The sequence below is a fragment of the Candoia aspera genome, chromosome 12, assembly GCF_035149785.1.
Source record: "Candoia aspera isolate rCanAsp1 chromosome 12, rCanAsp1.hap2, whole genome shotgun sequence".
Taxonomy (NCBI): Eukaryota; Metazoa; Chordata; class Lepidosauria; order Squamata; family Boidae; genus Candoia; species Candoia aspera.
The window spans coordinates 5,518,730-5,546,270 of NC_086164.1; positions in this window are offsets into that span (position 1 = coordinate 5,518,730).

Here is a 27,541-nt window from a genome sequence, read left to right on the forward strand (position 1 = left end):
CAACAGTCTAAGGATTCCAGGGGCATATTACCATGAACTGTATAATATTTTATGAGCAATTATAAGCAAGCATGTACACAGTTTCAAAAGTAATTTTTCTCTCCACTCGCTGTCACCTGAATAATCTTTACATTCTAAACCTGCCTGTAATAGTTTTTGTTAGCAACTGTCACCGGAGCAGTTTATAACTGCGGCGTTGTTAGACATGTCAGTCTACCTCGTTACCTCAAGCCTACGCTTAAATTCGAGGCAATAAAAAATATGAGTTAGATGACATGTGTGACTTTATTGTTTGCACATGCCTAAGTGTATTAGGAACGCTGAGCATGACCGAAATTGCTTCCAACCACAGGAGGAGGAAGAAAAGAACCAGGTCTCAATTCTGCGTATCTTATTATGGAACAGAAATCATCAAGACCAGGAACTTCGCAAGACTGTCACAAAATCATAACTGATTTCAACAACGGAGCAGCGTAAAAACACCCATTGCTTCCAAGTTAAGCCCTTGTTAATGCTGAATTTTCAAGCCAGGTAGGGAGAGTATTATTTTCCAACCCAGGCCAAAAAGGACAGAGGCACATTAGTTGGAATCCAGCCAATATGAGAGAGAACTTGTGTGAATATAGGAAGTCCTCGACTTACGACCATTCGTTTAGCAACTGTTCGAAGTTACAGCGGTGCTGAAAAAGGTGACTTGCAACCGGTCTTCAGGCTTACGACCTTCTCAGAATCCCCACAGTCACATGATCATGATCCAAGTGCTTGGCAACCAGCTCACACTTATGACAGTTGCAGCGTCCTGCAGTCACGTGATCACCATTTGTGACCTTCGCAGCCAGCTTCCAACAAGCAAAGTCAATGGGGGAGCCAGCAGGAGGTCATAAGTTGCAGTCATGTGGGGTCTCACTTAATGACCATGGGTGATTTGCTTAATGGCCGCAGCAAAACAGGTTATAAAATCAGGTGTGGTCAAGTGATGCCTCACTTAATGACTGCACCAATTAATGATGAATTTTCCGGTCCCTATTGTGGTCAGTATTTGCACACAACCTTCTGAAGGAGATCTCAACCATGTCCCATAGTTGGGAACAGTAAAGTTGTAACTGAAAGGGACATTTAGGCGTTGGAATCTCCCCCATTCACTGCAGAAATCAAGACCCAGATCCAGACCACAACAGGGCACTCAAACTGGAAACAGCACTCAGAATGGCACCTTCCAGTTCAAAGTGGAATGTTTTACCAAGTTTTGCATTCAAACCATTTTGAAATGAAATGTTCTGCCACCCCCAAAAGAAGAATGTCTTTGCAACATCCCTGATATCTTCAACAGAGTGGGGAAGGGACTCCGTGTGAAACCTTGGAAAACTAATGATCATGAGCATTTTGAGCTGGAACATCAGTGGGTAACTTTGGCCTAGTTTCTACTTCTTCAAGAGATCAGCAGACCTTTGGACAAATAGTGACTCTCACCCTTTGACTGTGCTCTCCAAAGAAGAGAGGGGTGCAGCCGGGCAACAATGATGTCATTTTTAAACTGAATTAAAATGAAACATCATTAATAGGATGCCTGTGCAGACGGGTGTCTAGTGATGTGTCCCATGACAAGTTTAAATTTGTTGGCAATGTTGGAAGCCCCTATGTTATATTCCTACAAGTATAGAAGTTTCGGTTCAAAAGGAAGGAGAAAGAAACAACCGTGAGCAGGTCTGGGCAAAATTCTCCCAGAGGAAACACCCAAATATGCTGGTCAGCTTGGTAATTCTAATGGCAAAGAACGCTTGAGAAGACTCAGCTGAAGGAGGGGAAAGGACATGAAAGCAGGCAGGTTAAAGTGTGCCTGAGACAAAAGAACAGACGCTTCACCATCTTCTCTACGCTGAAGCTCTAAGGTGTTCCAAGGTGAAGGTTCTCCACAAGTGATCCTCACCCACTCAACCTCTAATATTTTGGAGAAAGGTCCCTGCCTTACCTGGAATAGCAAGCCTGAAGACAAAACAGGAGTAAACGATTGGCTTTTGATCTCCCAGCCACTCTTCGTAACCCACAATGGACAGATATTATGGTGTTGTTATGCTTGGAATGATATGCAGGAGTGGTGCTGCAGGTGATGGGAACTGAAACTGGGACCTATCTTGACCTCTGAGGTATGACTCCTTCCTTGGTTTTTCTTTCTTGTGGGCAGCTGGTTTTCTCCTTAACCCAGTCTTTTGGATTGTCCCTTCAGTTAGGACTTGGACTTTAGCTCTTCCTTCCAGCTTGCTCTTTGCTCCTGTCTCTGTCGTAGGCCCCACCCCTTCATTTTCCCCACCATTTCTGGTTCCTAGCTTTCTTCTACTCTTTCCTAGGAAAACTGGAAGCTTAACTGATGGGAACCAGTTTTTCATTTGGCTTAACAAGGGTTCTTCTTCTCAAGTCAAAGATTGCTGGAGATCTGTCTCATACACGTGTCCCATACCAAATCAGAACATTGACCCATCTAAAAGGAAATGGCTCTTCAGAGGTGGAAGTCAGAGGTTTTCCAACCCCATCTGGGGATGCTATGGATTGGCCTCTGGACCTCTGTTTGCCAAGTGGGTCCTTCGCCACTGATCTACACCCTCCTGGATTCCAGAGGTCACAAATACTGGTTACTGAGCAGCAGAAATTTCATTCAGGTCAATGGGACTGAGAAGCTCATGAGATACCAGTGTCTCTTCTTTATTGCCAGCTATTGTTCTTGAAGAGTCTCCTTTCCCCACGCTGACTTACAGCTTCCCAACCAACATCTGGCAGTGCTTATTTCAACTGCAGTGAGCCAATTAACATTTCCACTCAAATGACAGGGGGACCTTTGCTTGAAAAGGTGTTGACCCTTTTTCAGAGACTGAGGTTTGTCATTTCTTCTCTCATTTCAATTCATTAGCTTGATGCTGCAGCAGAATTTAAATAGCTTCCACAGTGACAAAAGATAAGCAGGCATTTGGTTGCAGCTAAGAAGACACTGTCAGATTCAAGAGCATAAGGACTGTTTGGTCACCAAGTAATGTATATACCGATTTCTACTTTGGAAATCAGCCATGCTGGAGGTTTCTTTAATGATCTCAAAAATGCACAGCAAGAGAAATATGGCAATTGGTCCAAAATGGAGCTGCCAAGATACTGAAACAAGACAACTAGAATATTTAACTCAGAAGGACAGTGGCAATTGTTGCCAATTTGTTCCTGAGTCCAGTTGAAAGGGCTTTTATTGATCAACTTTTAAAGCTCTTCCAAGCCTAAAGGAATAGGCATCCTTGGGCCCTTGAGGAACACATTCAGTAGATATCCCATTTAGGCTTTCACAATATGGCTGATATTGGGATCAGCCAGTCAAAAACTCTGCTTTATCAGGAAGGAGACTCCAAAGGCATTTTCTTGCCACCTACTTTACCACCCCAGAATGTCCTCTGCTGTCTTCAGTTCCCTTCATTTTGTTAAGCAAGCAGGTGGGGCCATTTCTGCAGGGCGGGTGGGGGGGAAGCTCATTTTTATTTTCTAAGAAAGCCTGTGGGGCACTATTAAGAGCTCAAAGCATTCCAGGAAATAGAGATGATGAAGGATTCCGCCTCCCCTTCACAACATCCCAGTGTGTCATTTACAAGGGTTTAAATTGGAGAGTCATGCTGGCTGGGGAATTCTGGGAGTTGAAGTCCACCCATCTTAAAGTTGCCAAAGTTGAGAAACCCTGATCTAGACCTAAGAAATAGATCAGCGAGCCACTAACTCTTGATCTAATTCAGTTGTGGGTTGAGCAAATGCCGCCATTATGAGTTCAGCCAAGCTTAAACCCTGCCACGAGATGGCTGCCAAGTTAATGTGTGGAATTCCAGGGAAAAACCTTCCTGCTGGCCTTTGTGTCTTTTCTCTTTTCTTTTTAATTGTAAGCTGCCCAGAAGTTGGGCATCCTCCAAGTGAGTTAAACATACAAATGAATAAATTTCAACATTGGAACACCCCTTCTGGGCAAAGCTCTCAAACTTCTCCTTCTTAAAAAAAAAAAAAAGTCCACCTGAATGTTTCAGGATGGATTTCTTTTTTTTTTCCCCATGGGATTGCTCTTAGGCTTTTACACGTTGAAGGCCTCTAAATTATTTCAGACTGAAATACTGGACCAGGGTATCGGCAGGGGACCAGGGATAAGGACCAGGAGTGTCCTCAGAAGGCATAAAGTCAAAATGGTGGCCATCGCTGTACAATGGAAGCCCCGTCTGCCCCTTTTTTTACATGTGTCATACATGAGAGGCTTGGACTGCACAGTTGAGATGACCATCTTGACTTTTTTGACCCCTCTCCTCACAGATGCCCCTCTAGGGACAAACAAATCCTATGCTTGATGGGAATGCAAAAAGGCTTTCTCAGTGCATGCCCTCAGACTTGGGCGGTAAATCTTCTAAAAGAAACTAAACCTTTAGATTACCACATCAGGCTGTCAAAAACTGTAGAAAAAACTCCCAAGGCATGAAACTGCATGGTTGTGTGTGTGTGTGTGTGTGTGTACATCAGTGTATTTGTTATTACCATTGTTGGGTTGTTGTTTTTAACCAATTAAGAAAGATGCAAAAGCTATAATATTGTTTCATTTGTCCTATGCAGAAAATATTTTTTGGTTGGGCCTTGACAGTGTAACAAATGCAATTCTGGTTATTTGCATATAAAAGGCATTATCGTGATGTCCTCGTTGCAAATGATTCCAATGGGATGACTTTGAAAAAGAAAAATATCCCTTTGTAAACGTACTTGTGTCAAGTTTTTGCCTAATCCAAAATCAAGCTGTGTCGGGCTGTCAGTTTTCAGCCTTGTCTCATGCTTCCCCAAATCTTGTCTTAATCTCTTTTAAGACTCAACATAATTGAGAATAATTGGCGCTTGTGATATCTTGATGTTTATGGAAGGGAAATAATAGGGTGCCGAAAAAAGCCCCTTCCAGCCGTGCGCTTCTCTCTGTGTGCACAAAGCTGAGATAAATTTTTAGTCTCTGTGACAGTCGGCCCAGCTGCCATTGCCATTACAATGTAATCTTTTGCCAGTTTAAGATCAAATATTTTTGAAAAAAAAATCAAGGTGATAAGAACGGAAACTTTTCCCCTTCTTTCTTTAGGATGGATCAGTAGGTTTAAAGTATTTGATGCCAGACTATATAATCTCAATTCTCAGGAGATACAAGCTTTAAATGGCACTTTTCTTCTTGTTAAGGATGCCATTATAAAGTAAAAGTGCCAACTGTGGAGTAGGCATGGTGTAGGAAGGAAGGAAGGAAGGAAGGAAGGAAGGAAGGAAGGAAGGAAGGAAGGAAGGAAGGAAGGAAGGACGCCTACCCAAGTTTCCAACCAGACTCACACAAGAAGCTTATGGATATCTGATTTATTACTGGATAGTATGCAAGCTCAAGAGCAAAGCTAAGAATGGCAAAAACGCAGGTCTTTCAAGCAATTAAAGCTTAAACAGTTCCAATCCCTCCCCCCAGAGTCAGAAAGAGTCCACTCCCTGCAGCCTGCAGGTGTTCCTAACGGTTCCTGCGGGTCTTCAGGAAAGTGTCCTTGTACAGGTGAGATAACCCAGATAGACATTCCAAAGTCTCTACAACAGTACCTGGCACAAAGAACAAGAGCAGCCCCCTCCCAAACAGAAGCAAGTGTCAACACCAGCATGGTATGGGAACTAGTTATGATGTTCACAGGAACATTGAAACAGGAACCATGACAGAAGGAAGGAATCTAGTTCAAAGAACTTTGGCTAATGGGCCAAGAAAAATGACTTGGGTAGGTTTTGAATCAGAGGCTTACTGTTGCTAACTAGTGAGCCATCTTGGCATTTCCAGCAAAATCCTATCCAATCCTACTCTGAAATAAGGCCTACAGAAAGGGACTTTACTCTAAGTGGGTACCATGGATTACGTTTCACTGAACTGCCTAACATAAGCCCCTATCTACCCATTATTTCCGTTCCTTCTTCAATGGTATCACATCAGATTTCTGTAAACCACAGTTGCTCACACCAAACGGTAACATATAAAATGAAAAGCTAATGAGATTTAAATTGGTAACAGGCAAAGCTTCCTTTTAAAGAAAATATTGATTTTTAGAAGAACAACTTAATGAAAAAAAATGGGATTCATTGGGATTTTGCATGGACAATTCATCACAACAAAACGAGTGCGCAGAAGTTATTTACATATTTCAGGCCTTTGAACCACATACTCTTGAAGGGGCTAATCACCCAGGCATCATTTTCTTAATTGCATTTGGGGCAGAAACTAAAGGCCAGACCAGGAACGCCACTGCAGAGCAAGCCTTCTTAAGACAGCATTTCTTTCTGAAAGTTAATGACTTGCGTTCTCTGCAGACCTGGGACCCATAAATGCAGAGAGTAGAGCTCCGGTCCTTAGCTTGATAAATATCTCCCTAGCTCTGAGAAGCAGAGTATATAAAATACAGTATCAGCAGAGGGCCCAAGTTTTTCCTGCCCTGCTTAAGACCTGCAACAGCTATGATCTGATGGGACCAACACAAAATTTGAACCCGTGTCCACTACAAAATTAAGAGGATCGAGGTGATGTTTCCCCATTCTCTCCTTTTTTTCTCCATAAAGTAGCTACTTACCCCTACGAATGTGACTTTCTCTCAACATGCTAAAGAGCACAGCTGAGCACAAATCACTTTTTAAAAGTTTTCCACCAACTTCACCATCAGAGGAACCATGATTTCTCCAAATTTCTCTAAGGACAGGACTTTCTTTTCAGAGTAGCATTGCTACAGAAAAAGCCACATGTAATGGTATGTGAGAAAGCGAGTGGCCCAAGGGACACAGCCTTGGCAGGAACAGTCAGATAAGAGACAGCATAGCCCACAGCTGGATAGTGGGTGGGACAAGAGGCTCAGAAGGGACCCTCCCCAGTTTCTCAGGCTGTAAAGGAGACCGGGGAGGGGGGGAGAGGGGAGGGAATTGTACTTTCAGACTTGCAAGTTGATGTCAGTCTTTTGCGGTAAACCAGATAGGAATCACAACCAGATGAGCTAATCCTACTTTATTGTAAAGCTACGTTGACAGAATCTTACTAGTCTGAGCCTTCATTTCCTCATTTCATTTCTGGAGGCATTTAGCTGTAGAGAGAGCTGGGAGTGGATGGGCAAGGGCTCTACTCCTGAGTAGGCAGCACAGGGAGCAGGATCACTGGCATGGCTTTGCAGGCTTTGAAAACGATTTGGAAGCAGTTTTCAAAAGGCACAGCCACACCTTTTTCAGCTTTCTGCACATCCTGAAATACCTTTGTGAGAGTCCCTTCTCACTTTATTCATTTATTTATCTATCTATCTATCAAATTTTTAACACCGCCCATCTCCCCCCACAAGGAGGGACTCTGGACATTAATAGGAAGGACCACAGATGCAGAACAGATGCAGAACAGAAGCAAGATTCCAGGCCTCTAATAGAAAAAGCAAGAAACCCAGGCCATCCTATTTCCTTATATATAGGTATCTCATTTGAAAACGGTACTCATTTGAATTCTTGTGTTGCAACTTGGATTCTCAACCCTTGGATTAACTGTTTCCAATCCAGGCTGCAAGACAGAAAGTCTTAACAACCTCTTTCAAATAATTTTCGAAGCATGCAGAGGCCTAATCATCGGGATCCCTCATTTTGAGAACAAAGGTAGGGTTAGCACGAAGATGTAGAAGAGAAAAGACTAAGCAGGAAGTTTTTTTGCCTCTAAGTAGTAACAGAGAAGGGGAGGAATTAAAAAGACATAGGTTGTGACTCTAATTGAAATTTAATTGACTTGCTTGCCTTTGGTCACTTAATTCGCACAACTGATATTGGGTATAACTGGAAGCCAATACTCCTTAAGGCTTTTCTTATTCTCACATTTTTCCAATGCAATCCATTAAAGCTTTCAGTAGGGGGTGTTTCCGACTCCTCAAAAAATTAATTTCCTCCTGTAGTTAAACACAGTTTCATCACTGATTTATTCAAGGAAACACAGGGGCTTTGCATTCTCAGACTTATTTCCTCACTTGGACATCATGAATTTTCCAAGGGCAGCATTATTGTTCCCCCCATGATGGCATCATGAAATTCTTTTGTACGGTCAAAATTTTAAAATTCGAAATGGACTTAAGGGACCCAAGGGACCCTTAATAAGAATCAAAACCAAACCTTTTCTTTTAAGCTGTAATTTTCTGCTAAGAATCCATAGCAAAACGCATCTCTGCTCTTTGGTAGTGCAGTGAACAAGGGACACTCTGGGCCATAAACAGAATGCCACAGATGGGTGATTTAATGTATCCCATTTTGCCACCTTATTTAGCAATCAGACAATGACATTCTGCACCATTTGCAGGTTTTAAACTGTTTTCAAGCATGGCCTCAGGTAGACAATATTGCACAAATACCTTTCTAACTCAATCAATAGCTTACTTGTTCATGGATCACCGCAGTGAAGCTATCTCAGTCTAGATAAGGGCACCAGCCAGCCAAAGTTGGTCACAGGCCTTTCTTGCCACTGAAGCTGGCTACCTTTCTAGTAATACATACAAATCAAGGAGAACCACTGGATCTCCTGTTCCTGCAGCAGGACTGCTACCTTGTTCAATACAGGCCATCTTTGTTATTCTAGACGTTGTCCACAGTCCCTCAAACCTATCTAAATTCAGCTTCAGGTTTTTTTTACCTTCAACCAGTCTATCACCTCCTCCAGGCCACTGTCAAGGACCTGTATAGTTTAGTCTGAGTCAGATGGAAAGGAGATACGCCATCTTCCAGACGTCCAAAAAACCAATCCTAGCTGCTTCGTATAGATATTAAGCACGACACAACCTGTCTGCTAAAACATTCTAATTCAAGATCCATATCACCACCATCTCTTCTAGGGTCTTATTCAATCCTAAATATGTCACTGTTGGGCAAAGGATAAGATACAGTTAAGATGAACCAATTTATCCCACATTGGTAGAATGGGAATCAGGCAGGAAAAAGGGAGTAAAATGGAATTTCTTCCAAAAGGGCATGGATGTCTGAGACTCTGAAAAGGGACACTTTCTATTGTGAAATCTGTAAGAAGATTCAAAATCTGTAATTTGAGAGCCTTTATTCAACAAGGCTGTCTGCAGCCTTTCTTTTCTTTCTCTCCACTTTATGCAGCATTTAGGAAAGACTGGGAGAAACATAGGAATCCCTCTAACTGTTAGTCCCTGCCTGACACCACTGCACAAAGATTAAGTTCCTGAATCTTTTCTATTACATCCTAAAAATCAGCCGATGTTAAGTTTCTAAATCCTGCTTGCAAAGTTGAGCTAGCGCTTTTTGGCAAGTCATCACAAAGTGGGGGAAAAAACTTTTCATGGTTCACTGAAGCCACGGGTCACTGCAGAATGACTTCTGGCAAAGATCTTCTGTGGAGGATTGAAGGGAACAGAGAAGTATCCCATCCTTTCCAGGCCCAAAGAGTTTAAGAAATGGCAGTTTGGTGAGAAGATGCATGGATGTGCAACCAATTTATCAATGATCATCCAACAATGAAAACCAACAGGATGCTCCAAGCTGCAGATAATCCACCAGAAGAAGCCATGAAGAAAAGCGACAGTTCCTGATTTTGATCTCAACGCTGCTTAGCCGGCAGTGGCACTGGGCGAGGTGAACAATCACACAAGAGCCAATGCTGAATATTTTTAAGACAAACTGTGTCTGTTCCTCCCCCAGGAAACAGGCTTCAGACTTGGCTCTGAGATCAACTGGACAAGCTGCCAATGACAAAACTGTCACAAATCTCTTCCAGGTTAAGATTTCTGCTTTTTTGGCATTCTTCCAGCGTGTTCAACATCACATAGGCCACACTACTAATGTGCCAGAGAGCATACTACTCAACTCAACAACAACAACTTCTGTTTCTCACACCTCCAATTCACATTTAAGAGATGCAAAGAGTAACCGCTGAATTTATGCAGCACATCAGCAAAACTGGCTTCATGTGAGTGTCTAACGGTGGAGAGCAGAGAGGTCAGATATATTCTAGGCCAGAACTCGTGATGTGGTGGCTTTTCAATTTGGTTTTCAATGACCTAAAGAAAAGCCGTCTTTGAAGAAAGAGGGAAAGTGCTGACACGGCCAATGGCCAAGTGTCATGAATACAAAGGAGACAGCAAACTAGGTCCTGAATTGCCAAAGAAGGTACATTACATGGCATAGACTCTTATCTCAATTGTATCTGAAATCTAAAAGAGGAAAGGAGAAGCGCTATATCAATTGCTCCTACGTTGAGGTTGGAAGTACACATTACAAGAGCAAGCAAAGTCCCCTTAAGGCCTTCAGAAAAAAGCTGTCCTGTACACTTCCAGTACCCCCTGAACCTACCAATCTCATTCAAATCACATCAGCTCTTTAAGAGACCCATGCAATGAGCACAGACATCTGCAGGGGTAAAGCTTCAGACGTGCAGGTGAACTCGGCTGACCGTATTTCCTTGAGACAAAAACAGGACATTGGGATGGCAAAACGGGGCAGGGCTGGGCGACGGGCTGGATCGGCAGGCAGGAACGTCTCCGGTTTCCTTGGGCTGGGAATCTTCGAATTCCTTCGTTTGCAAGAGGCAAGGCTGGGCCGGAGAGTCTAGTGAACGGTTGTCCCCGACAAGCCGTTCCTCCTCTGGCCGTGCTTTTACGTTCTTTTCTTCCCGCCCTTTCAAGGCAGGAGCCAATCGGCTCGCCCTTTGATCACCACCTCTCAGCCGATCCTGTTTTTTTCTTTTTAGGTTTCCCGCTGGGTTGAGCTCTGCGGCTTTTTTCCCGCCATTTCTGCTGAGCTCCCCCTCCTTCCACTCAAAGTCAGACTGCCTTCTGACAGGTTCGCGGGAACTTTCCAACGTTTAAGTATGTTTTTTAAGAAAACGGGACAAAATGGACATTTATATTAAAACAACGGGACGGTCTGGAAATGTTAAAAAAACGGGACTGTCCCATTCAAAACAGGACGTATGGTCAGCCTAAGGTGAACCCTTACTGGCTTCCAGAAAAGGAAGAACCTGGATACTGCAAGATTCTTGTTCCTCTGGAAGCCAACACGCTTGCATAGATGGATGTCATGTGGAGGGATGGTGTTACTGAAGAGCTATCAGGAATGCTTATAAAATAAACCCTCCTTTTCCCATGGTGTCTGAATAGGGAGTCCTTGTTTCAGTTTCTGTGTCTTCATCAATACTTGTCGGAATTTTGGGGGTGGGAAAAGGAGATATCTTAGACATGCCTTCTAGGAGGTGAAATAAGGGTACGTCTGAGAGCATCCCAAGATGGGTTCCTGGACCTATGTATGATCCAGATGTCATTTGGACCCACTGGTTTGTAGAACCTTCCAAGCAATTTCATCCATTTTAGCAGATACACTATCTTCAAAATGTAGGAAATGAGGTTTCTTATTTCCCATTCTTTCTTTTCATATATTTACAGATTGTAAGAAAGAGGGGTAATGAAAAACTAGGGAATTTTGTGGGGTGGAGAAACTTGTTTATACTTATTCATGTTTTCAAGGTTATTCAACATTATATTAATAACTCAGTCAAGACCCAATGAATTCCACTGGCTTTATTCCCAGGAACTGAGGATGTATCCTAAACATGTTCTTATTTATGTGTTATATTTATTTGTAACTTGCCTTTCAGGTTAAATGTCCTTTCAAATAACTGACAAGCAATATAAACAATGGTGAATAAAAATGCAATGAATGCTATTTAGGAATATACAGATTTCTAAGATCCTTCCAAAAATATAGTTGGTAAAAATGCCCCTGTTGAGAGGGAAGAATCCTGCTGAGCAGGTTTCTGTCGTAATTATTAATTTGCTTTTTTTCCCCCTTTTCTCTTCAGAGAACCTTTCCTCTGGGCAATTGGCAGTTAATAGCCCCACGGAGCGTGTGGGGAGAGTCAAATCCACACTGCTAGAAACCCCCCTATAGATTAGGAAAAACTTTTGCGGCCTTCCAATGTGGCAACAAAAATTGGGGTAGTGCAATTTTGGGAACATTTTTTCACGCTTAAAACTGTACAGTTCATCCCATCTGCCATGGGCTTCTCCTGAAAGGTGTCCAATCTTTCACTATGCTGATGCCTACCAATGTGTCTGAAAGTGCATTTTGGTCTAATGTGATGGCAAAACCCACCCAGGTTTTACAAGGCTTTGGTTTTCTTTAAAAAATTTCAGTGTCATCTTTTCAGGGAAGGGAAGGGAAGGGAAGGGAAGGGAAGGGTATCTGCTTCATAAAAGCTGATGACCTTTGTAAGATTTCCTGTTTCCAAGTATTCTCATTTTTAACATCATCTAACGGTAACAGCCTTTGCTGTAAATTCTAGGCTGCCAGGGGACTAACCATGAACAGGTTTCCTTCAAATAGCAGAGTCAAACAGATGGACAAGCCACTGTTCTTCCAGCAGATGCATTCCATGGGGCCGCCTTTTGCCAATTCTGGGGTCTCTGCGGAACCTGAGTTTACACCTGACGCATCTGTGCTGGAAGACCCCTGCCTTTAAAATGACTTTATGGAAAGTTCATGGGATACAACAACATTAAGATAATGACAAGGCTGACAGTGAAAAATGCACAAGGGAGGCAAACTAAATGAAATCAATTAGCATTCTAAATACAGGCCAAGCTCTTGGCATGTGTATATCCATTGTCAGGACCAAATATTTTGACTCTTTTTCAGAAACCAGCAAGCACTATAAAAGCTTTCAAGATTATAAGGAAGAAAGACATATACAATATATTCTAGTGGTTTAAAACTATTTCTACTCTTTTTAATATTTATAACTGATTTTGAAACTTTGGAAGGTGCTTTAAAATAACTTTAATTCCCCAAGGCAGCAATAGACAGAGATGAACATTTTCACTTTTTTAAAATTTGAGGTTTATGGGGGTTAAACAGATAGTTGCATGAAATTTCCCAGGGGCATTAATGCACTTATTTTAGGGTATAATTTGTGAGGGAAGGGAAAATGTCAGAAATTGCATTTCCCCCCAAATCGCCATTTTGCTGTTTAATTCCTGCAAAAGAGGGGGTGGTTGTGACAATCTGCAAAAATGCTTTATAAGATACAGAAATATTTGGCAATGCTGGTGCCTCTGTATGCTTTCTTGCTGCAAGATAGGCTGTCTACACAATGCAAGTTTTCAGTGCATCCCTTGAAAATTGCAAAAGGAAAAAAAATGTGTCTAAGCAATGCTTCTTAACAAAATGAATTTTAATGAAGTCTCTTCTTTTGTTGTTGTTGTTGAAGTTAGCTGTCATTTGTTTTCCAGCTTGGTCCCTGAGCAGCTCCCACAACAGATGGAAAAGTTCAATTCAACATGACTCTTTGGCTTAATTATAGCATTGCCAGGACAGCATATGGATTTGAGATGTACTGTCAAAGTTCTCCAAGGAAGCTTTGGGTTTGCAGCTGAACCAAAGATGTTTTCTAATCTCCTCTGAGCCTCCACCCTGCAGAAAGGATTCCTCAAAACCACAAAGGTCAACATTTCATTTGTTTAGTTATTTATTTGTCAGATTTGTCACCACCCATCTCCTCCCACCAGAGAGACTCCCATTTTCATGGGAGCGTATTCCTGTGCATCCATTCTCCTGTTGTCCTTTGTGCTCCAAAGATTCATCACATTCTACTATTTGATACGGTATCTTGTCTTTATTTTTAATGCTTTGCTTTCCTCATCCTTCAAACTGTAAGTCACCCAGAGTTGCTCTTGTGAATTGGGTGGCCATGGAAGTCTACTAAAGAAATCTACTAAATAAATAAATGTTAAAGTAGGCATGATCCAAAGGTTCAGAGGAAAAGAAAAAAGGATTTTTACAGTTACCATAGTGTGGGATTAGTTAACTCTGGGCAGAAAAAAAAAATCTCCTGTATCATTTCTGCCCTACAATGGGACCAAAGAGAATTTGCTTTCAAGTTTTTTGGACAGAATGCTGCTCCCTTTCTGCTCTCTCTCCTGTCCTAAAACTTGCTGCTTTAGACCGAACATCGTACTTCTGCCTCAATTCTTTGGACAGGAGTGAAGAGTGAGGTGAAGCATTGAAGTGCCATTTGCAATTCTTGCTGCAATCTGAAAGGATGATGAAGGTCAAGTTGTTTGAGACCATTATAAAGGGTGGCAGATTGGCAAGGTAGTCCAGGCATATAGAAAGAAGTACATTATCTACGTTGAGTGTGTACAACATGAGGAAGCTAATGGCACAACTGTACATGTGGGCATTCCCCCTAGCAAGGTGGTGATCCCAGGATTAAAGCTGGACCAGGATTGCCAACAGATCTTGGAACACAAAGCAAAGTCTCACCAGGTTGGAAAAGAGAAAGGAAAATACAAGGAAGAAGCAATTGAGAAGATGCAAGAATAAAATGGACTTTTTTGTCAGACCCATCACAATTTCAGTAAACTATTTAAAAGACTGCTGCTTTATCCTGTCTCCATCCTTCCCTCCTCCTCAAGCTAATCCTTGCATCAGAGCCTTCTTTGCTATCTGCCTGCCGTTTCTCCAGGTCCTCCATTCACTAGAATCAACCTCTGCAGAGTAACATGAGCATTTAATGACTTGAACCTTGGGTATGACAATGGACACACCGGTCAAAAGCCGGGGCATCCCTCAGCCTGGCCAAAATTGGCACCCTTGTGATAGTGAATCTATTCCTAGAATCAGGGAGTTCCCCAGAGCAACCATAAAACAATGGTAAATGATTTTTCTGGCAGATTACAATTTCTTATTTTTGTCGAGCCTGTGAAAATCTTACACTGGAGATCCTTCGTCCCAGCTCAGTACTTACTTTGCAGTTGGAAAAGGCAAAGATGAAGACGTGAAGCTGTAATTTGATATTATCTCTAACCTGTAATGTAATGTAAGGAAAGCTGGCAATTCTGTTTTCCCCCAGGTAGAAAGAAGTCAAAAAGGAAGCAAAAAAAAAGAGGAACCATTAGACATGCCTGCTAATTAAATTTCATATAGAAATATGAAAAATCACTGGCTGCATTGCTGTACTCCCTAAGAAAATGAAGCATTTTGGACTGCTTGAAAAGTCTGTGGAGAATTTACACTGTTAGAGAGATAACTCAATGTATAAAGGGATGGTAAATGAAACTGGAATTTTCTTTATTATTAGGTCTTACATCAACTGAGAAACAAAAAACAAGAGTGCTGTAGCTCAAGGTTAGCTCACCTACTTTGCAAGTAAAAAGTCCCACAGTCAATTCTTGTCATCTCCAGGTTAGGCTGTGAAAGAAATTCACCAGATGAAATCTCATAGTCAAGTAGAATTCAGAGCTGGGGGGGTAAGACTTCCCCACCTTACACCATGAATAAAGATACTGCATTTGGAAAGCAAAACATAAGAAACAGACTAGATTCGAGACCATAAGAACATCCCCAGGTCTTGGATGAGATTGAGAAGTTGGAAAAAAAAAACTAAGGAAAGAGTTTCTCTTATTCCAAGTTAACACTTCTTTCCCCCTAATCTATATCTTGAAAGACAATCTACTGAAAAGCAGATGTGGTTTAAGGATGATATTTACATCTTCTAAGCAGCAGGGAGCCAAGAGGATTAGCTGTGGAGGTAGCATCCATCGTCTTTACTTTCCGATCTCCCCTTCTTTCTGTTCCCTTGTCTCCCTTGTTCCTAAATCAGAGATGGGAACTGATGATTGTTGTAAGGACAGGAAAAACAAATAGCCCAAAGGGGCAAAGACGTTTTTGAAATAATCACCTGCAAGTGCGACCTATGAAGAAAACAACACGGACATTTGTCAAAATAACCCAAAGTGTTACTTTCGTGCCCTTCATGTTGGCCACGAGATCTAAAGGAGCAAAGCTGATAGGAGGAATTTTATACTTTTTTTATATTTGGGGGCTTAGTGGTAGGAACAGAATATTCAAATAAGTCTCTCAACCTGACATTCTTCTCACAAAAGTCAATTCTTTTCTCTTTCTCTCTTTTTCCCCCATTAAAGGCAAGTTAAAAGATGCATACACAGGGAAAGGCAAAATACTGAAATATCACTTATGATTCTATTTAGACTGAGTAGTTTGACTGGGCCGACTGAAAATTATCGACCCAGTTGATTGTTTCAAATGCTGAATCAATACTTTGGAATGGCCGCCTCTTCGTGCATGGGGCGCGGGCAATTGTCCCCATTAATCACCCCCCACTTTAAAGTCCCTGCTTATATCCACTGGGGCGATGCTGCGATAGTTAGAGAAATATCAAACTGTTCCGTGGCCGTTTCCAACCTTTCCTGGAAGGCAAAGGCAGGAGGGTTTGCAATAACGCTTGAAAGCTGTAGATAGTTGCAAGGAAAAATGATATAGATGCCCCAAATGCTATTCTGTTCTCTTTGCTCACCCCCAGAAAAACTGCCAGGGTCTTTTCAGTGCCATTGTTCTCCGCGGTAATTGTGTCAGGCCTCTGGAGTAACCAGATGCAACACTGCTCTTACCTGAAAAAAACGAGGAGGGAGGCAAACGCAAGCTTTGTCCAGTTCTGAAGGATCCATTGCTCTTTCAAGTTCAGGAAAAATAGCAAAGTCCGTTGTGTCTGATCACCGACAATAAGGAAGGCATGTATTTTGAAGTGCTTCAAAGCTGTTTTTGTTTTTGATTTTTTTGTTTTAATACAGTTACATTAAATTCATTTAAACATCTCCCATGGGGTATTTTGACTTCATTCAAAACCTGATGCGTGTAAGACAAGTCTAGCACATAATCAGCAACTCAAGAGGTATGGAACATTTGAGTGAAACTTGAGCAGCTGCATATGAAACCCCAAGGGCAAAGAGAATTGGTCTACGTATGCATTAGAATGTGATGGGAATGTAAGTGGTTTAAATGGACGCTACTACTATAGGCAGGAAAAGCACATTTTGAGCGCTTCTCCATGGAAAACAGATGGCAACAACTTGACTAATCTAAAAAGAAAACACAGCTAAGCAGGGTCAGGCCAGGTTAATAGTTGGATAGGAGCCACTAAGAAATCCCAGGGCTGTATACTGACAAGTTGTTTTAAAAAAAATCCAGAAGAAGATAATTGCAAGCCATTTCTGTATGTTGACAAGAAAATAACATGGGCGTGTCAGCATGTAGCCAACCATGGCTGTTCTCAAAAAGCTAAGCAGGGTCAGATCTGGTTGGTTCTTGGATGGGAAGACACAGGCCTTTAGACTAGATTGGAAAGCTTAAAAAAAAAATCCGGAAACAAGGTGATGGGAGTTTACAGTAAAACTACATGTCCCCATCCAGGTAGACACCACGAATCAAGCTTGATTTGAAAAGCTTTCACCTTACCTTGGAAAGCCCAAGTAAGCAAGTAGAAAGCTATCATGGCAGAGGGTGGCCTAAATTAAGGTCTGTAGGGATAAAGAGGATCATTCAAAATGACATCCCCCTTTGTCTTTGTCAAAGAAAGGAGGAGACACCACATTGGGCTACTGAAGCCACTCTTTCATGAGAGGGTTGTAGGAACGTCCTTAAAGGAAATGGCTGGGATGGGAGCTATTAGATGACTTCCCACCCAAGCCCATCTCACTGGAAGAGCACTCTTGCTCCAGACCTCAGCCTCAGCCCAGCTGGAAACTTCAATAATAAAATTGGATTTCTCTTTCATATTTCACATGTATGAGTTTAATGAACAGGGTTTCTTTTCATCATGCAACAGCTCAGCAACAGCAGATGTCTAAGCACAGTGATGTTTTGATATGAAAAGCCATCCTAGGCAGCCTTCCACAAAAATAATGAAGCATGGCAGATGCACACCTTCGCTGCACTGCAGCTTCTAAGAGGATTGCAAATATCACTTCAAGAAGAGACAATGGTTCACAATTTCTCTCCAGAGACAAATGCAATCTCAAAAAGGGACCATTTCTGAAACTCTTTTCCACTTACCATCTTTGAAAAAATAAAGAAAGAAAGAAGGTTGAAGGCAGTTTTGCTGCAAATGTGTTTGCCAACAAGGGGTCCCTCCCACCATGGCTTAAGAGAGAGTTTCCTTTTGTTCCTCAGTATCTGCTGAACAACTTGCCCACCAGGTCAGATAGAGTGGATGCACTCCAGATCCCTTCCCTTATTTACTGTCATCTGGCAGGACCTTGGTGGCATGCCTTCTCCATAGCTGCTCCAGCCCTTTGGAACAAGCCTCCAACCTGAGATCCGAAGGGCCTCTACCCTTTTAGCCTCTGGAAGACTCTGAAGACCTGGCTCTTCCCCCAGGCAATGGACCAGGACAGGAAGGGCCCAGTGGATGTAGAGCTGATGGATGTTATGGTGCCATGGTGGGGAGTGTGGCGCTCCTTGTATGGATGATATGATTGTTTTCTTGTTGTATTATCAGTTTTGTTGTGAGCCACCTAGGATCTTATATACAAGATGGCCATATAAGTGTTATAAATAAATTCAGTCAATCAATCAATCAACTTTCTTGAATGGTGCCTAACTCCTCTTGGTCCTCAGAGCAGGCAGGATAAAAGCCTTGACATTTTGAGGAGAAGGTCAGGAGCCCAGCAAAATAGTCTTCCACTGAATTTTCTATTGAAGATCAAACTCATAATTGTGGAGTCCTTGGTGCTCTTCCTCTGGTCGTTTTCTTGCAGATATTTCATTGCCTGACTAGGCAGCATCTCCAAGCTCAGAGAGCACCAAGGACTCCACAGTTCAACCCTGAGCTACAGATACTCTCTTTGAGATAACTCATAATTGCATAATTCACTCTTAATGCAATTGCCCAATAGTTCATTTATGAGAACTTACTGTCATGTATCAACCCATCATTCCAGTTAGCTACAACACCCAGGGGATAAAGCTCTTCTCTGGAACAGAATTTCTCACTTTCCCCTTCAAGGTATTTGGGGCAATGTTGCTTCCAATAGCTTCCATGTGCCTACAGATCTTGATGAAGATCCCAGGCTTCCTACTGAAGGGGCACCTTCTATGAAATGATCCTTCACCTTTATTTCTTCACACAAGGCTCTTAAGCGCGTCCTTCAATAGTTTTGGAAAATCAGGTTATATTCACTCAATTCTCACTGCTTCCCAGCCAATTCCTGCCAAATACAATTTGCTTTTTCTAAAAAAAAATGCTGAGCCTGGCCAACACTGAATGCAAAAAGAATTTGTCTTTATAACTGGATAGCATGTTTCCATCACTTTCTTTTAAATACAGTATGTGATGGCCCTCTGGCTGCTGTCATCTATGAGGTTCTGTAATTATTTTATAGCTGATGATGATGCTTTTATTCATTTCTTAGGTTTATACCCCACCTTTTCCCCAGGGGCTCAAAGTGATATACACACTCCTGTACATATATGGAGATTGATTAGGCTAAGTGATAATTGATTTGTGGATTGATTAGGGTAAGCGATCATGACTGGCTCCAAGTCACCCAGTGAGCTTCCATGGCAGAGCATGGGCTTCAACCCAAGTCCTTCTTAGAGGTATCTTCAGTGTGGACAAGCTGGTGGCACCAGTGCGAGCTCTACCCCCTTTTCTATCTGCATTTAGTGTCACACAAGTACCCTAAAGGGGTGGAGCCTCTACACAACATTGCTTTTGTGATTCTGATGAAAGAAGCACAAGCCTACAGACATTGTTGGCCTCTCTGGACATAGTCCAACCTGTCAGCCACTACTCCAAGCTAGCTAAGATGCCTACAAAACGAACCAATTGTTTAGGGGACACTCAAAAGGATGTCAAAAGGATTTCTGCTACTGAAGGGAACACGTGGGAACTTGCTCTATCTGGATTTTTGTTTAGTTTTTTTGTTGTCACATCTCCAAAACTACAGGACAACCAGAATGAATGTGAACACCAGAATCTGCAATACACACACACACACACACTAGGGTCCACCATTCAAAAAACTATGTACATCTTAAGGCCACAAAGAAATGCATACAATGGGGCACAGTGCCTTTTCACTGGGAGAAGGCTGGTAGCACAGATAGTGCACTGTGAGATGTATGCATGGAAACATTTTTAGGAAGGCTTTTTCCTTTTGGTGAAATTCATAAATTGAAGGGGGAATGATGCCTAACTAAACTGGCAATCAAATGAGAAAATGATTGAGGGAATCATGAGAGATTGGAATAAAGAACTTTTACCAATAATTATTTGGTAATAATTATTTCCAAGATCCTCTGCAGAAAGCCAGAAGGGTTCAACTGCATTGATACTATGGCATGGAGAAGTTCTTATTTAACTTAACTGGCTGGTTATATGTGATTTCTTTAACTTCCATATCACACTGTGCCTGCGGTTCTCCAGTTTGAAAGGAGTCGAAGAAATCTTTGAATCAATTGAAAAAAACAAAACAAAAGAAATCTAGCCCCTTTCCTTCCCTCCCCCTATAAAAATCCTTTAGGAAGAAAAATAATCAAAAAGTAACCTCATCTTCCATCAATTCTTTAGTATCACAAATTAATGGTCTTCGCCTGTCATCCTTAAAAATAGCAATATAGTGCGGCAATACCCTGATCTTACAACACAGATCAGGCTGTGCATGCATCTTTCATCACGATTCGCATTCCTCGTTAAACAAAAATGGCTCGCACCGCTCTTTTGCAAATCTTTAGGTTAAAAGGACAGGTTGCCAGCTTTGGAAAACCAGGAGAGACTTCTCTGAGATTTTAGATCTTTGAGGCAATGCTGTCCAGGCTGAAGGTGGGACACAGACAGGTAGTGAATCTAGTGCTCATGCTAACTTTGGCATCAGTTCCAGCAGGGATGGGGAACTTCCTTCAAAAACAACAGGTTAGTTCTTCTGATTGCTAAACCCTGAATTATTCAACACAAATAACTACACAGTCAAGTTCATCGTTCAGACAACTGGGCTTCCATCAAGTATCTGGCAGAGGTTATCTTGCTTAGTGGGAAGAGGGTAACTTCCTCAGAGCCTGCCCAGGACACTTTGCTGCTCAAGTTGGAGAACAGGGTGATTCTCCCTCTCACATTCTCCATGCAAAATCAAATTTGGCAGTTTACTAATTATGGGACCAGCATTGTCTACTCCACTGGCAGGCAACAGACCAATTTAGAGACTATAAGACAAGCTTTGGTTCACACTGCTCTCTCCTCTCCCTCTCTGAGATCAAGGATGAATCACGTGACTTGGACTGGAAAAAATCCAGGCCCTGCCTGCCAGCCCCACCAGGTAGACCAGACCAGGAAATCAACTGCACAGGAAGACTAAAACTACTTATTTATTTATATTTCAAATTTAGCCACCACCCGTCTCACTCAAAGAGCAACTCTGGGCAGTCTTACTTCTACTAAGGTTGGCTATAACAACAGAATCCTGCAAGTCTGATTGCGCTTTACCTCCTCCTCCTCCTCCTCCTCCTTCAGTGAATCAGGGAGGCATCTGCTTGAGCTGTTTCCAAATGTTATCTCCTTACTCTGGGCTTAAAAAAATGTTTCAGCCCTTTTTGCCTAGGTAACGGTTCTTGCCTATTTCCATCAAGGTCACCTTCCTTACTGTAACGGTATGTGGGAATGACCTTGGGAGACCAGGTGAAGAGATGCTGCCTAGGGAACGGTCAGATAAGAGGGAGCATAGCCCTCAGCTGCATAATGGCTGGAACAAGAGGCCAAGGAGGGACCCTCCCTAGCTTCTCAGGCCATAAAGGAGATGTTGGGTGATTTGTATTTTCAGACTTGCAAGATTCTGTTAATGTAGCTTTACAATAAAGTAGAATTAGCTTATCTGGATATATTTCCTATCTGGTCTACCTGGTGAGGCTGACACTCTCTGCACTATCCCCAAGAAATACTGAGAAAGACAACTGTCTGGAATTCAGGACAGCCCCAGCAGGAACCCATTTTCCTTAAGTCCAGAAGGCCCCTTTTTGGTGACTGAGGGCCTGAGGATTATGTCTTGCATCACAGTGAGTCCAGAATTCATTTTGCTTTATTGGGGAGATGCTGGAGACTTTAAAAAGTGTGTTTGGGCTACTTTAGGGCTTACATTCCTCAGAATATAGGGATTCCTACATTAGATAGGGGGTTGGGCAAAGTGATCTCCAATATCTCTTCCAGCCTTAACATTCCATGATTCTGTGATTCGTTGTAAACCATGCAGTTGATTTGCAGGAACCAGCATGACGTGCTCAGAGGAGGTTGCAGTTAGAGCGCCTCAGATTCTCTGCCTTCGGACAGACAGACGTACTCTGAATTGGCCAACACCTTGTCTCTTTACAAGGCAGCGTCTTACGATTTCTACAACAGGGACAACGGAGAAGAAAGGAAAGGGGAAGAGAAAGAACCAAAGGATTTTTTCCATGCATGGAACAAAAAAGGAAAGGAACATTTTGATATTGCTCCTCCAAAAACAAAGACAAAATTAGATGCTTTTCAGCTTAGTTATAATAAAAATGTGGAGCACTTGAGCAAAACAGTTCCTCCCCCAGAAATGCAAAATTTCTTATATGATGGATCAAGCTCATCAGGAGTGCAGCAAAGCATCCCCAGCATTTAGCTCCCTGGTGCAGCGAATTTCCTTTGGCACAGAATTAATCCAGGATAGTCTAGCATGTCACGCAATTTTGTATAACATGATTTTTACAGTTGCCAGTCTTCACCTGTGGTCATTTCTTTCTCCCCTAACTTCTTAAAAAAATCTCCAGCAAACTATAATTGAAAAACAGACAACTTCTTAAATCAAAGAGCACTCCGACCCAAATCAGGTGGAGGGTGGGATTCACTCGGGCACCCTCATTAATTATCAGACAAATTGCTTATTGATTTCTTTGCATTCTTTCTGGCTCTGTACGGAGCATGCACATTTCATAAAAAGTGCTGATAGAACAAGGAAAGGTTGGCAGGCCAAATATTCAGGAATGAAATATTCAGGAATGCAAAAGGATAGAGATGTGGAATTCTAGCGTAAAGACGTTTTTAGTGTGAGGAATGAAGTGAATGGCGCTTTGTTGAAACGCCGCCTTCTTAAACACCGCACTCCTTTGAAAGCCAATCAGAAGCACCTGCAAGCCCATTTGCTCTCCTGATCCTAAGTACAGCCAGAACATCACGTTGTATTTACCACTCTCTGAGAACTAAGTAGAAAAACAGAAGCCTCTTCTATTGGGGAAGAACACCTTTGAGAAACTACAAGGCAGATTTGGCCTAGCAGGATTACAAGGTAACCTTCCTGTCTTCTTCCATACCTGAAAGGAACTGACCTTCATGGTAGACATTCTCTAACTGGAATTGGTATGCTCAGCCCTTCACAGACTGTGAGAGCTGCAAGGGCCTCCAAGGGTCATCTTGTCCAACACTCACTCTGCTCGGTGTAGGATCTGCTGAAACAGCCCTCCATCCTCTATTTGGAGACCTCTATTGGGTAGGAACATATCATTTCATGATGCAACCTATACTATTGGTTGAAAACCCTTTCCTTCAGAAAATTCCTCCTAATATCTAGCCTGAATCTATGTCCCTGTGGTTTTCATTCCCTAGTTTTGCTCCTGCCCTTCAGGTTAACAGAGAAGAAGTCCACTCTTTCCTTCCTCTTTTCTTCTTTTCTTCCTCTTCCCCCTTAAAATGAGATAGACAGCTCATCTGCATTACCCAATGAGAATCGGTTCCCATCAGAACAACCTCCTGTTATTGGCTCACCAAGGTCCTGCCCATCTCATGTTCATTTTTGCTAAGGCTCTCTTAATTAAAAGAAATCAAATGTGAAATCGGCATGCCCTACAACACAGCACCAGGCTGCAATATTACCTTGATTTGTAACCACATTCTTGAAAAATAGAAAGGCAGGAGAGCTTTGTTAGGGTTCTTCCTTGCCCGAAGAAAAGCTAAGCTTAGGGCTACCATATTTGGGCCACAAAAATTGAGAAAGCCATTAGAAGGCATCAAAGAGATACTGAAAAGCCATTTCAGACCCCAAAGAGTCATCTGGATTTTTGCAGCCCACCTTGGCTATCACAGTAGTGCCACGTGTAAGAAGCCAGCATTGTACCAATGTTTGGGCCAGTAGAAGAACAGCAAGGCCAGATTTTTTTCTAATTAAAGGAAATTTAAATAGAGTTAGTGAGCTAATTACCAGCTAACCTGACAAAAACTGCAAGACTCTGAAGAGGTAGGATGGCTTCCTGAATGAGCTACAAATAGGGACAAGGAAAAAAACAAACACCGATGTTGAGAATTAATAATTGCAGAAACACACGCATATGTACACATACAAACTTGTTCAACATTTTCCAATTATCATTCCTTACTGCCGAAGAACAAACATCCAGCCAACTTTAGGATGAAATCAATGCTTTCAAACGAGAAGACAAATAACTGAAAAAAAATGTTTATAAGCTCCCCACCCCAAATTCCCAGAAAGATCAGAATATCCAAAAGTGTAATCTACAAAGTACCAGTTTTTCTTGCTGCTTCAACTTAATTGACAAGAATGGATGTTACTTCCAGATGACTAGAAAACTGGGTTGAAGGAAGACACTTTCAGGGATTTTTGCTTGTTCGTTTAAACTAAAACCGGAGTAATTAATCCATCAAGCATTTTATGTATTGCTCCAGAAAGGTTAAAGCAATTCACATTGTACATGCCTTGTAAGAAGTAGTTCAGCAATGTTATCCCTATATTGTAGATGGGTCAACTGAGGCCAAGAAAGAAGCTGGTTTCCATAAGGCAGTGTTTCTCAACCTTGGCAGCTTTCAGATGTGTGGATTCCAACTCCCAGAATTCCCCAGAGAGCTTGGCTGGCTAGGGAGTTCTGGGAGTTGGAGTCCACACATCTGAAAGCTGCCAAGGTTGAGAAACACTGCCCTAAGGCCATCCATAGCTGAACAGCAGGAAATGCATCTACCCGAAAGAGAACAAAAGAATATTTTTTTAATATTTTTGAATTTGGAAAAGGAAGATAAAAAACACCAGAAAACTTTAAGTCTGTTCTGAGTATATTTTTTTCCTCGCTGGGATAAACTTCAAGAGTTTTCAGAATTTCACTTAACCAAACAATTCACACCAACAGGCAGCATCTTCACATCATCTCAAAAAAAGGTTCTGAACAGCCAGGCTAACAGACATCTTTTCAGTGGGTGCTCTGCCATTATGACATTGACAAGCATATGGTAAAAATGCCTCGCTCAACACTTGTTTCTTTCCTGCTTAACAGCTTATCCAAGAAAGGTTGATGGGCAGGTTAGAAAAACAGGTGATGGTTCCTCTTCTTAGAATTATCTGTAAGACTGCTGTAAGATACATCAATTTTCAGAAAATACTTTTGGTCAATGAGGCTTTATTCAGGGATGTTTACATTACCAGTGTAATGGCCACTATTTCATGATCTCAATTCGAATTCAGGGCAAGCCATCTAACATCACAGTGATCCAAATATACGCCCCAACCACAGATGCTGAAGAAGCTGAAGTAGAGCAGTTCTATGAGGATCTGCAGCACCTACTGGACAACACACCTAAAAGAGATGTTATTTTCATCACAGGAGACTGGAATGCTAAGGTGGGCAGTCAAATGACACCTCGAATTACAGGTAAGCATGGCCTGGGAGAACAAAACGAAGCAGGACATAGGCTGATAGAATTTTGCCAAGACAACTCACTCTGCATAACAAACACTCTCTTCCAGCAACCTAAGAGACGGCTTTATACGTGGACTTCCCCAGATGGACAACACTGAAACCAGATTGACTACATCCTTTGCAGCCAAAGGTGGTGGACATCTATACAGTCGGTAAAAACAAGACCTGGAGCTGACTGTAGTTCAGATCACGAACTTCTTCTTGCACAATTTAGGATCAGACTAAAGAGATTAGGGAAGACCCACAGATCAGCTAGATATGAGCTCACTAATATTCCTAAGGAATATGCAGTGGAGGTGAAGAATAGATTTAAGGGACTGTACTTAGTAGATAGGGTCCCGGAAGAACTATGGGCAGAAGTCCGCAACATTGTTCAGGAGGCAGCAACAAAATACATCCCAAAGAAAGAGAAAACCAAGAAGGCAAAATGGCTGTCTGCTGAGACACTAGAAGTAGCCCAAGAAAGAAGGAAAGCAAAAGGCAACAGTGATAGGGGGAGATATGCCCAATTAAATGCAAAATTCCAGAGGTTAGCCAGAAGAGATAAGGAATTATTTTTAAACAAGCAATGCGCGGAAGTGGAAGAAGACAATAGAATAGGAAGGACAAGAGACCTCTTCCAGAAAATTAGAAACATTGGAGGTAAATTCCAGACAAAAATGGGTATGATCAAAAACAAAGATGGCAAGGACCTAACAGAAGAAGAAAAGATCAAGAAAAGGTGGCAAGAATATACAGAAGACCTGTATAGGAAGGATAACAATATCGGGGATAGCTTTGACGGTGTGGTCAGTGAGCTAGAGCCAGACATCCTGAAGAGTGAGGTTGAATGGGCCTTAAGAAGCATTGCTAATAACAAGGCAGCAGGAGACGACGGCATCCCAGCTGAACTGTTCAAAATCTTGCAAGATGATGCTGTCAAGGTAATGCATGCTATATGCCAGCAAATTTGGAAAACACAAGAATGGCCATCAGATTGGAAAAAATCAACTTATATCCCCATACCAAAAAAGGGAAACACTAAAGAATGTTCAAACTATCGAACAGTGGCACTCATTTCACATGCCAGTAAGGTAATGCTCAAGATCCTGCAAGGTAGACTTCAGCAGTTCATGGAGCGAGAATTGCCAGACGTACAAGCTGGGTTTAGAAAAGGCAGAGGAACTAGAGACCAAATTGCCAATATCCGCTGGATAATGGAAAAAGCCAGGGAGTTTCAGAAAAACATCTATTTCTGTTTTATTGACTATTCTAAAGCCTTTGACTGTGTGGACCATAACAAATTGTGGCAAGTTCTTAGTGGTATGGGGATACCAAGTCATCTTGTATGCCTCCTGAAGAATCTGTATAACGACCAAGTAGCAACAGTAAGAACAGACCACAGAACAACAGACTGGTTTAAGATTGGGAAAGGAGTACGGCAGGGCTGTATACTCTCACCCTACCTATTCAACTTGTATGCAGAACACATCATGCGACAAGCTGGCCTTGAGGAATCCAAGGCTGGAGTTAAAATCTCTGGAAGAAACATTAACAATCTCAGATATGCAGATGATACCACTTTGATGGCTGAAAGTGAAGAGGAACTGAGGAGCCTTATGATGAAGGTGAAAGAAGAAAGTGCAAAAGCTGGTTTGCAGCTAAACCTCAAAAAAACCAAGATTATGGCAACCAGCTTGATTGATAACTGGCAAATAGAGGGAGAAAATGTAGAAGCAGTGAAAGACTTTGTATTTCTAGGTGCGAAGATTACTGCGGATGCTGACTGCAGTCAGGAAATCAGAAGACGCTTAATCCTTGGGAGAACAGCAATGACAAATCTCGATAAAATAGTTAAGAGCAGAGACATCACACTGACAACAAAGGTCCGCATAGTTAAAGCAATGGTGTTCCTCGTAGTAACATATGGCTGCGAGAGCTGGACCATAAGGAAGGCTGAGCGAAGGAAGATCGATGCTTTTGA